General features: G+C 38.3%; 1 pseudogene; it reads left to right on the top strand.

Annotated features, from left to right (window-relative positions):
- Window positions 1–5,420: 5,420 nt before the first annotated feature.
- LOC123387761 lies at window positions 5,421–5,920 on the top strand (annotated as a pseudogene).
- Window positions 5,921–11,008: the final 5,088 nt, after the last annotated feature.

Here is an 11,008-nt window from a genome sequence, read left to right as displayed (position 1 = left end):
AAGGAGGTATCCATGTAGGAGGCAGGAGGAAGTGTTGTGGCAGGGAATAAAGGCAGGCTTCTGGCTCAGGATATTGAACGTTTCAGAGCGAAGAGTCTTATGTGAGAAGGCAGCCTGTGGGGTGTCAAAGCCCAAGCTGTTAAGGAGAGCTTGCAGTCAAGATGGTGGTCCTATATAAGGCATCAAAGTCAGAGCAGGATGAGAAGATTTTCCTGAGGTGGCTACAGAGAAAGATGAGCCTGGAATGTTTTTTAATACCCTAACGTAGGAAAGTACTCAAAGGATGTTGGGGACATTTCAAAATAATACAATAGCTAGCTTGAAGAGGCTTTCATGGATAAAGTTGACAATTTAAACACCAAAATAAATAATAAAAGTAATGGATTATAAAGCACTTAATAAAATAAGAAAGCATGAGTCCATATGACATAAATAAGTGAATAAATTGAAATTTTGATGAACGCGGTATTTATGTGGTTCCATTACACTTTCCATCATGTACTTTTTAACTACCAAAGGAAAAAAGAGTAGCTTTTCTACAATGAGTAGAGAAGACGCTTGACCCATATAATTTTAATCAAGTGATCAGATTTACCATCCCCAGAAAAGGACAGCCACATGACAGAATGCAACAGTATTGGTTCTATGCTATTTCTGCCAAAGATGCATTGACTTAAATCTAATCACAGTAAAACATCAGACAAATCCAAATGAGGGACATTCTACAAAATAACTGGTTCATAATTTTCAAGTGTCAAGGTCATGAAAGTCAGGGAAAAATTATTGAATTAAACTAAAAAGACATGACAAGTATGCAATACATGATTCTTTTTTCCCCCATTTTATTTTCTTTTCAGTGTTCCAAATATTCATTGTTTATGCACCACACCCAGTGCTCCATGCAATATGTGCCCTCCATAATACCCACCACCAGGCTCACTCAACACCCCCCCTCCTCTCCAAAACCCTCAGTTTGTTTCTCAGAGTCCACAGCCTCTCATGGTTCGTCTCCCCCTCCAATTTCCGACAACTCATTTCTCCTCTTCATCTCCCAATGTCCTCTGTGTTACTCCTTATGTTCCACAAGTAAGTGAAACCATATGATAATTGACTCTTTTCTGCTTGACTTATTTCACTCAGCATAATCTCTTCCAGTTCCATCCATGATTCTGAACAGGATCTTTTTGCTATAAAAAATATTAAGACAGGTGGAAAAATGTGGATAGGTATGAGGATTAGATGTAGTAACAGATCAGTGTGAATTTACTGATTCCAATGGTTAATTTGGCTGTGTAGGAGCCAAATGTTTTGTTTGTAGGAATCACACACTTAAGTATTCAGGTCTGCCACTTACTCTCAATTGCTTTAGGAGAAAAAAAATATCCTGTAAGTTTGAAAATAAATATCTTAAGATAATTGATATTTTTACAGTTCTGTGAATTACCTTGTAAGAGATTAGGTCATGAAATCTATTCATCTCCCTCTTGACTTAAATATTACTGTACTGGATTTTCATTTTATCTTTGTTTGTTTCAGTCTAATATAATAAACATTATTCTTTTATACATCAAGGTTTCTCTAGATTTTCCTGTATATTTATATATTTTTTGTTAACAACTACTCCTAATGCCATGGGCTTTCCTTCTGAGGTTATTTTCATTCTCTCAAAAGAAAATCTTTCAGAAGTTCCTTCAGTGAGAGAACATCTATGGGTAGCACATACTTTTTCATGTCCCTGAAAATGTTTGCATATAACTCACATTCCTGAAATACAGTTTTGCAGGTTATAGAATTCTAGAGTAAAAATGATTTTCTTTTAAAACCTTGACCTAAGTATTCTTTGTCTTTTGCTTTCTATTGTTGCTTTTAAAAACTGTATTGTCATTCTAATTATTGTATCTTTGTAGTCAATCTATCTTTTCTTTCTGGACAGTGTCAAGGTTTTCACTTTGTTTTTGGTATTTTGCAGTTCCACTACAAAGTCCTCAGGGTTTTCTGAATCTGACTTTTGGTATCTTTTATGAATTTTAAAAAACTGTCAGCCATTATCATATTGAATATTGACTGTTTCCAAATCTCTAAGCAATTCCAAAATGCCAATAAGCATTTATTTTACCTTTGCAATCTGTCTTCCTTGTGTCCTGAACTTCTTTCATAGTTTTTGTCCTCTACATTTCTCAGAATTTCACTATTTTTATTTAAATGTATTAAAATAATCATTTTATATTCCAAATCATATAATTCTACCATCTGTAGTCTTTGTGGGTCAGATTCTATAGTTTGTTGTTTCTACTGACTTTCAATCATGACGGCTTATTCACTCATATGTTTAGTCATTTTTTATTTTTGGCCCATGTACTTGGAACTATTATCCACAGTAATTTTTTGAAGCCTGGATTTAAAGTCTAGTCTTCCAAATGGTTTTTCCACTGTTTCTTCCAGACATCTGGTAGAATTATTACTTGAGACCCTTTAAATTACATACTCACTTTGTGGTTTTTCAGGCCCAAATCTGATATAGTATAGGCTTATGCTTATAGATTCCTAGGAAAGATATTTCTCCCACAGCAACCTAGAGCAATCACCCAGAAATTCGTGTACTCCTATAATATCTCTTTGTAGGGTGGACTTTTCTTTCTCTACTTTACATCTGGGGGGTATTGTCCTATGGAATTTCTACTGGTTTTATGTAGTAGTTCAGAAGTCCTTCAATTTCTTCTCCTTCCATTTCCAGATCCAGAAATCTCTTAAGTAGAGTGTTACTCTGAAAGGCCAAAAAACCCTGGTAATTTACCAGGACTGAATTTCTTTCACCACTCTAAAGTGGTAGGGTCTGAGAATCAGATTTGATTTAAAGAAAACAAAAAACTACCCTAAGCACTAATCAAAGAAAACTATAGAATATTTCCCCACTTTCAGTATGAAGTAATTCCGCCCCTCCCTGGCTCTCCTATAGCAATGTGAATCAAAGAATCTAAAGAAAACAACAAAGTAACAAAATATTTTGTGCCACATATAGTATAATAGGGCAAGTCATGACAAGATAACTTCCTCCAAAGCCATTTGTAACTACTGTACTCCTTTCTGGAATTTGGTTTCTCCCAAATTCCAAGTATGCCGATTATTTATTCATAAAAAAAAATTACACAGAAGTTACTACTAACTAGATTGAAAGTTCTTTGAGAGCAACAACAGCACCTGGTTCTACAGAGCCTAGAGCAGGACTGCTGGTCATGCAGAAAAGAAAAACAATATTGATTACTTGGTTGATTGACAAAGTATATCATATGAACTTTAATTGAGAGGAAATAATATAACACAGAAATAAAGCACACTGACTATGAGTCAGGTCTCCTGGCTTCAAATCCAGGATCAGATATTGTTAGAAATAAGATCTTAGGCAAACCTTCTCTAAGGTCAGTTTTTAATCTGGAAAATGGAAAAAAAAAAACAAACAGTAGTTCTATTTTGTTTTTTAATGAGGCACTTCTAAGCTAATTTGAATGAATTTATTATTACAGAAAGGATTATGGGTGTTCAGAAAATCTCTCTAGGAAGCAATTGCAGAGGAGTGGGCCCTGAGCAAAGCTGTGGAAGATGGCGAATATTTGGATGTCAGGAACGAACCCAAGAAACTTCTCACACAGATGTATTTGGCTTCCTGATTCCAGAGGGGTTAGCAGAACTCCTAAAGCCACTTTGGATTTCAATTTCCCTCTTGATTCATGGAGGGAATACCAAGTAGTACTTATGGACTCTGGATTCATTGCCTGGGATTAAATCATAGAATCATAGGTCTAGCTAGCTGATTGCTTGTGTTTAAAAAAAAAAGAAAGAAAGAAAGAAAGAAAGAAGAAGACTAAACCTCAGATTTTTTATTTGAAAAGTGGGAGAGTGCTTATTTCACAGGGTTATTGAAAGGATGGAATGAAACCACCAATATAAGTAGCATAGAGTAACTATTCAAAAGTATAATTTTTAAATTCATTTTTTAAGTCTTGGTAATATTACCATTTTCTCCTATTTCATTCTCAAGTCCTGAATCTCTGGAGTATTGCTACACTTACTTGATCAGCCTTCCTCATCCACCCTTTGCCCTATGTGGAAGAACACATTTCCTGATTAAAGGGGTACATCCTGTGAAGATGACTGTGAAGGCAAGTCCACAATAGACAGAGAGACAATGCATTCTTGTTCAGAGCAGCCACCAACAGTGATGACAACAGCCTTCAATGGGCTGGGGTCAAAGATCAGCTGTCCTTCTGTCACTTCATTCTTCTTCTGGCTCCCAATGGAGTTCATTAGGAACTCAATCTCAACTCTAAAATTCAATCAAAGCACATTCACATGGGCCCAAGCCAAGGACACCAAATGAACAAATTCATAAGGCAAAACAAAGTCTTCACTCACTCTTCTGAACAGTGAGTTTACCATCCCTTTGTTGGTTGTGGAAACATGGGGCAGCTGCTACCAGCCAGGTAGAAGATACTGGGAGAAGTTGGTGATTCAAACCCTACAGGTGGAAGTTGGGAATTAGTAGGAGGGCTAGATGGAAACCCTGGACACCCTCAGGAAACACTAGAGAGAGATCCAACAAGTTATCTCCAGGTGGGCATCCAAGGAAGCTTAAAATGCTGAGCTAAACTAAAAGTGAGAAATGTGACCACAGAGGCTGTTTTTGACAAAGATCTTTTCTTATCTCAGCCTCATGAAAAATATGCTTCCTTGGAAACTGTTAGAGTAGTTGATGTCCTTCCTATGCTCCTCAGGGCACATGCACGACATTTGCCATGGATGCAGCTGGAATCCATCCTTTATGGCACAGGGTATCCCTTGATTTCATTGTCTGCTGGGAGATTGCCCAGATACTGAAAGTGTGCAAGAAATACTTTTCAATTACTGTACATACATTCTGACATGCTGTGTGGCCTTCACCAATTTACTGCACAATCTGTCTTGATAGTACCCACAGAGCAGGTTTCTTGATAGTACAGATAAAGTTACTTCTCCTTTTTGTTGCCTAGGACTCTTTCTGTAGGCTCAACTCACCAAAGGAGCTGTGCAGATCAGAATGTAGCAGAAAGAAGCCTGAGTGGTTGCCACTAAAAGAGGGTAAGAATGAAAAGGAGAAATATGGATGGGACCCCCATAATGTGCCTTGGCTAGCAGAAACTCCACTCCACAAAGGGAAGGATGTATCTATATCAGAGACACCCAGCAATCAGATCAGCATGAATGACTCTGCCAGGTATAACTAACACTCTTCTTTCCCTTAGTGTGGTTGGTTATTTTCTCTTGGAGAACAATCACATTATGAATGCTAACTATTTCCAAGCATTACGCTCAATGCTTTAAAATACATGACCTTAATTTTGGTTTTTGGCTCAAGGGGGCAAAGGTGCAATTGTCTTTGACCATCCCAAACCCAGGTTCGTCTGACACCAGCTGTCTCCACCATGCTAAGTTTGACTGGAATGAGATCAAAATTGTATACCTGGGGCATACCCGTGAGGAAGTTGGTCTGCCCTGGTCCCGACGATAAAAAGGTTGGTGATGACATTGCCAAGGCAATCAGTGATTGGAAAGATCTGAGGATAACAGTAAAATTGACCGTTCAAAGCAGACGGGCCCAGAGAGTGGTGGTATCTTCTGCCTCTGCCCTGATTATCAAAGCCCTCAAGAAACCACCAAGAGACAGAAAGAAGCAGAAAAACAGGGAGCACAGTGGAAATATCACTTTCGATGAGATTGTCAACATTGCCTGACAGAGGCAGCACTGATCTTTAGCCAGAGAACTCTCTGGAACCATTGGAGATACTGTGGAATGCCCAAGCAGTGGGCTGCAGTGTTGATGGCCGCCACCCTCATGACATCACAGATGACATCAATTAGTGGTACAGTGGAATGCCCAGCCAATTAAAAACTACAAAGGAAAATATTTCAATAAAAGATCATATGACAACCTAAATAAATAACCTTTTTTAATCATCATCATAATCTCATTAAGTTGATATAATTTTCTCTCCTTTTCAGATGTGACAATCAATATTTAGGTCTAAGGTTCAAACATAGGCTGGAGGGAATCTCAATCCCATGCTTTCAATGACATTGCTATCAATCTTGGTTTCTAGAAATGCAAAATCTGTACTCTTCTGTCTGCAGTTCGGTGTGGTTCCTCAATAGGCAAGGATGCCACAAACAGCCTCAGAAAAATAGAGGCAGGATATTTGGTCACTTTTTATAGCTTTGGATACTTAATGATATATAATTTTCTTATTAAATTTCTATAAACCTATATTGCATCAAGACAAAGTTATTTCTTCTTATTCTGACCCATCTCATGTATCGTCACCAGAAGGGTCTGGTCTAGTTACTTCTCTGCTTGGGAAACAACTAATATCCTTTAGCTGTCCCCAGGGCAATGGGCACAACTGGATGTCTAAAACTGGCCACACCCTGCCTTTCCAGACTGACTTCCTGTTGCTCTAGTTCCAGCTGTTTGGTTTCAACTATGTATTTCTACAACGATCAGTATTTCAGACTAGATGAGGTCTATTTTAAGCATTTTCTTGGTCTGCATAGAATCTCACTTCAAGAAGGATTCTGTGCTTATATGAAGTTTGAAAAATACTTCTTTCACCCAACTCCACCCCAGTTCATTCACCTGAATGAAGGAATCTCCCTACTTTACATCTTGGGCCAAGCTTATCTTTCTTCTAAACTATTCTTCCTGCCAACACTGCCTCTTGTTATCATGCAAGTCCTTCAAGGCCTGGTTGAAATGCCACTGCCTCCCTGTCCTTTATGTACTTCCATAGCTCTTTGTTTACTGCTATTGTAGAATTTGCCACTTCAAAACTGTGGTGTGGTTATTTGGGTCCACCTCATCTTGTCCCTCCCACTTGATTCTGATATCCTATCCTGGTGGGGGGGGCAGGTAGAGACCATATCCATATCTCCATTATATCTGTGTGCTACCCCAGCATCTACTGTTATGTTCTAAACATGCCAGACACTTAGTAAATATGTGCTGATTTGAAATTACCCGACATTGATAATGTTAAGCAATGGCTTTGGTAAACACCATCTTTAGTTCTTGGAAGATACTATGGTTTAATTATGCTTCCCCTGCCAAAAAGAGTTATGTTGGAGTCTTAACCCCCTGTACCTCAGAAGGTAACCTTATTTGGAGATAGGTCTTTATCAAAGTAACCAAGCTAGAATGAGGTCATTGGGATCGGTGCTAATTGAAGCAACTGGTGTCCTTATAAAAAGGGGAAATTTGGACACAGATGACACACATAGATGATGATGTGTAGATACAAGAAGATGGGAGACTTGGAACAGACCATTTCTTTATAGCTCTCAGAAGGAATGGCATCTTGATTTTAGATTTCTGGCATCTTGAACTGTGAGATAATACATTTCTCTTGTTTAAGCCACGCAGTGTATGGTACTTTGTTATGGCAACCAGAGAAAACCAATACGGAAGCCAAGTTGTTCCAGAGATTATCAAAAGTATCCTGTACCCACCTTTATAGTCCATGCCTGATTTCAGAGGTAAGGCAGTAAGTGTTACATTCATTGTCTTCCTTCAAAGGATCTTTTATCCAGGCAGGAGGGTTCCAGATTTTGTTTTGTTCTGTTCTGTTTATATTTTATAGATATACTTTGGGAACTTTCTTCAACTGAAGACCCTCTGTGGAGGGTCAGGCATGGTACTAATGCTGGAATACAGCCCGGTCACTCATGCTTTAGTTCTGTCATTCTCCAAGTTTTCGGATTCCTTAAGCACAATAACAGTGCCTTTTTTTTTTTTTAAAATATATCCTCACTAGCATCTCTCCATCTATATGATGCACAGTATGAGCAATGAAATAGCAGTGATTCTCCACTTCCTCTGAATTCCACTGTGGGATGTCCATTCCTTCTGACCCTTATCATTCAATCTTTTTACAGTTAGGTGTGTGTGCATGTTTTATCTTTTCCTCTAGAATGTCAGTTTCTGAGATAGAATCCATGCATGAACAATAACTAGAACTCCGTAACAAATGCCCATCAACTAGACAGATGGATAAATAGATAAAAGGGGGTAGGGGGAGAGCAGTGGCTAGACACCTAATCTTGGAAATAAGAGGGGAAAACTTAGTCCAAAAAGGAAAAGGGAGGTGGATCATCATTCTTTGCCTCCTGATTTAAATACATGAAGCTGAGGTACGCCTGGGGCTCATTTATAGTTATTTATAGCCACAATGTCAGAATTTAATGGACACAACCTAAAGATATATGAGGGAACCTATGGAATATTCATTCTGGCTGTCACCGACTACTAAGGGCTTCTAAGAAAAAACATTTAGATTAATAATAATAATAATAATAGCTAATGTTTATTGATCTCTTGCTATGGGCCAGCCACAATGCTAAGAGTTTTTACATCATTTCATTTATTCCTCCCAACAACCCTATAAGAGAGACGATGTATTAAAAATATAGCTTCATGAAATGTTAAGTAAAATCCTCAAGGTTCCAAGACAGGAAGTGGTGGAGCTGGGATTCCAGTTCAGTTGGTACAGTGCCAGAGCCCAAGCTTATGACCTCTGCTACAAAGACTCATTTATAAAATGTCCTTGCCGGAAGCAGCCAAAGCTTTAGTCCTGTTTGCAAGGTTGTCTTTTGTGACAAAAATTATGAAAAACTTTTGTTGTACTGTGAATGCTATTTTGTTTTACAATGGATACTATTTCCTGTATATCCGTCTGTATCTAATTAAAGAAAGATGAGGAGATATATTGATAAGGATACCTTGGTGAGAATAGAATAGCAAATGTTTCATGTGAAGTTTGGTTCTTCATATCTACTGGTGCTCAATAAATGTTAATTTAATTGAATTGCATTCGATTTCCCTGAACAGCCAAGAGTTATTTCTGGATGGCAGCATTCAGATGCTATTTGCTCCTAGTGGTGATTTAAAGCAAAAGCCAGCATCATTATCGTAATCGAGATTGGAATCTGTGGAAATACAGGGAAAGGAGGAGTTGCTTTGAATTGTATGTTATGGGGTAGCTCTTGCAAACCTATCAAGGCTTTTAGCTTAGAAGTCAATGCATTCTTCTTTGTTGTTTATTCAGCAAATATTTTTTGAGTACCAGGCACTGTTGTGGATTCAAATCCAGTAGTAAACAGGACAGTGAGGTTCTCTGTCCTCACTGAGCTTATAGTCTGGAGGGGGAGACAAGTATTAAATAACAGGCAGTTGTAGTCCTGTGTAGGGGGGCAGTGTCGGCAGAAATAGAGAGTGCTATGGGAGAATGTGCGAGAAGCAACTTGCCCACACCCAGGAAGTCAAGAAAGACTACAGATTCTAGTATCTTTGAGTAAAATTTTTGAAGAACTCAATTTTTTAGATGAAAGTGGAATTTTATTTCGTAAAGTATATGGCTATTAAAGGTACTTTTATTAAATTTGAAAGATGACAGAAGACTTTAAAAATATCTTGGCCAGATGGCTCATTACCTCTATAGGGGCGGGGCCGCTACTGGGTCGCTCACAGAAACTGAGGCGCCACCACCAGGGGACGGACTCTGCTTCTTCATCCAAAGGGGTGTTTCCTGAGCTCAGAAATGCTTCATCACTGTTTTTCTAAACAGGGCATTACTGTTTTTCTAAATCTGGCCTAAGTGACAGATAGTCTGTTAATTGTTAATTTAAATGCCTTTTGTGCCACACTTCCTGCGGGTGTATATGTCTTTTAATCACACCTCACAGCGATGGGAGTTATCTGAGAGGAAAGCCTCTGAACAACTTTTTTCATTCTTGGATGCAATTTCAGAACAGCGCTCTATGGCAGTGGGATTCTATTAGAATATCTCTTATCTAATACAAAAACAGTTCCTTTGCCACCGAATCTTCCAGTTCACAAATGCTGACAGTTCCAATGATATTACAACCATATAGCTCGATGCAATTTAAAACCTATTTTTAAAACAGCCTGGTGGATTCATTTCCAGTGCCTAGATCCAGCTTTCTGTGTGTTGAGATGCCACCTAGTGGACCACACTGCATACAAAAAGTCAACCTAATAGGAGTTACACTTCAGCATTGCCTTCCTAAAATCTGAGGTCCAAGGGACAAATCTTAGCTACTGCACTCTCTAAATTTAAAAAGGTAACATTATATATTCAGCACAGGTTCAGCTTGAAATGAACCAAATTTGTAATTCCCTTCAAACATTCTATCAAGTAAGATTTAAGAGGAAAGTATTGGAAAATATTTGCGTGAAAGGATTGGTTTTGAGCTACCATTGGTGGTCATGGAAAGAGAAGCTGTGCAAAATAAAAGTAGCCTATTTTATCTAAGATGACCAAGATGTGGATCAAATAGAAAAAAACTGATTTCGGAACTCAAAGCAGATAACAATTTTACAGATACATTATGTTTCACAACCTCTTACATCCTTAGTGTACCTCTGGGTTCAGAGAAGTCTTATTGACTCTCTACCATGTGCTGAGCACAAAACTGGAGACTCAGATAGAATAATGAGCAAAACTGAAGAGGAATCCTGTCCTGAGGAAGCAGAACATTCTGGATTTTGCCACTTTATTTTACAGCTAGGATTCTGTCACTATTTCATCCATAGTTTCTTTGGTACAATCCTAACAGAAAGGATTGTTCTGTTACTAAAAGGCCAAAGAAAACTCTGCTGAGATGATTTGAGATCACTGACTTTCCAGAATTCCAGCACTCTTAGGAGAGTTGTTGCATTTATGGCAATAGACTTTTTGAGGTGCTTTGATGTATTATCTGACTAAAGATCAGATAAATCTTACCATCTTCCTACTGTGGGGCTTTGGAAGAATTATTTGGACTCACCTGGGGTTGGCCGAGACTCACCTTTCATGGAGTGCTCCAATCATTTCCATAAGGCCCAGACATCAAGAGTTAAAAGGGCTTAAGACAATGGAAAGAAAAGACCACTGTCCACCTGACCAAAAATTCAGTGTACACCTTA

This window comes from Mustela putorius, unplaced genomic scaffold, assembly GCF_011764305.1.
Source record: "Mustela putorius furo isolate JIRA1106 unplaced genomic scaffold, ASM1176430v1.1 tig00003859_pilon_pilon_pilon, whole genome shotgun sequence".
NCBI lineage: Eukaryota > Metazoa > Chordata > Mammalia > Carnivora > Mustelidae > Mustela > Mustela putorius.
The sequence above is the reverse complement of the archived record's forward strand: the minus strand, read 5'-3'. Positions and strand labels throughout refer to the sequence as shown.